Raw genomic sequence first — 1,853 nt, forward strand, 5'->3', positions numbered from 1 at the left:
GCTTCCCGCATGCCCACTATACGCCGTCGCTCAAAGTCCGTCAACTGCACATACGGTTCACGTCCACGCTGTCGCGGCATGCTACCAGTGTTGAAGACTGCGATGGAGCTCCGTATGCCACGGCAAACTGGCTGACACTGACGGCGGCGGTGCACAAATGCTGCGCAGCTAGCGCCATTCGACGGCCAACACCGCGGTTTCTGGTGTGTCCGCTGTGCCGTGCGTGTGATCATTGCTTGTACAGCCCTCTCGCAGTGTCCGGAGCAAGTATGGTGGGTCTGACACACCGGTGTCAATGTGTTCTTTTTTTCATTTCCAGGAGTGTATTTTCTTTCTTTGCGTGTGAGGAATGTTTCCTGAAAGATTGGCTATACCCCTTTTGTAACACCCTGTATACATATAGGCTTGAAATGAATAGCAATATGGCGCCTCACAACTCTACACTGAAGAGAGACGGCGTGCTTGTGACGTAGGTGGCATCGTCCAATCTCATTGGTCATCGCTGAGACGCACGCTCAGAATATCTGACATGCAAGATACTGCTCTGCACGTTCGGTAAGACTCCCAAACGTGCTATTCCACACTGTGACGTCAGAAACTCGGCACACTCAACCCTCAACATTCGGATTCACGGTCCGTGTTCCGCCGGCTTAAGCAGCGGAATGGTCCGATATTCATGTCGGGATCAGGAAGAAATTGTGTTTGCGTACGACCAAGCGGATGGAAAGACAAGTACTCCCGCGGACCGGAACCACATCAGACAACATTTCAAGCCCTTTTTGGGCGTTTGTGATCGTGGGTCCTTTCAGAGAGAAGAAAGTGCAAGGAGGCAGGGACTGCGCGTACACCAGATATGGAGGGACAGGATCCACAAGATATTCAGTCGAACCATAGTACAAGCTCCAGACAAGTGGCTCGCCGACATGGTGTAAGCCTGCATCACAACCACTATTCCCCCTATCAACTGCAACGAGCACAAGGATAACCAGCAGCGAATTTCCCTCCACAGCACGGATTTTATCGATGGCATTTGCACCAGGCGTCAGAGTTACGGAATTTCTAACATCGGCCCTCTTTACAGACGAAGCAACTCTTATTAGAACTGGCTGCTTACGGTACTCCGCGTCAATCAGACAGCCTGCAGCACACATGGAACACGCGACACGTGGTCAGAAAAACTATCATTCATCAGCGCCATCTACCGTGGCAACGATGCATTTCCGATCACATGTTCATTGGACCGTTCCTCTTCCATTAGCAGTCGGGATTCCGTCGCTGCAGTTAGTCCGTTGCCCTGTTTTATATTCGAAACGCTTGGCCGTATGGAGCTACCGCTTCTGTCACTGTAATTTCTAGCCAAGCCTGCATGTACACTACTGGCCATTAAAATTGCTACACCACGAAGATGACGACGTGAAATTTAACCGAAAGGAAGAACATGCTGTGATATGCAAATGATTAGCTTTTCAGAGCATTCACACAACGTTGGCGCCGGTGGCGATACCTATAACGTGCTGACATGAGGAAAGTTTCCAACCGATTTCTCATACACAAACAGCAGTTGATCGGCGTTGCCTGGTGAAACGTTGTTGTGATGCCTCGTGTAAGGAGGAGAAATGCGTACCATCACGTTTCCTACTTTGATAAAGGTCGGATTTTAGCCTATCGCGATTGCGGTTTATCGTATCGCGACATTGCTGCTCGCTTTGGTCGAGATAAAATGACTGTTAGCAGAATATGGAATCGGTGCGTTCTGGAAGGTAGTACGGAACGCCGCGCTGGATCCCAACGGCCTCGTATCACTAGCAGTCGAGATGACAGGCATTTTATCCGCATGACTGTAACGGATCGTG

The sequence above is a fragment of the Schistocerca gregaria genome, chromosome 8 (assembly GCF_023897955.1).
Source record: "Schistocerca gregaria isolate iqSchGreg1 chromosome 8, iqSchGreg1.2, whole genome shotgun sequence".
In the NCBI taxonomy this organism is placed as follows: Eukaryota; Metazoa; Arthropoda; class Insecta; order Orthoptera; family Acrididae; genus Schistocerca; species Schistocerca gregaria.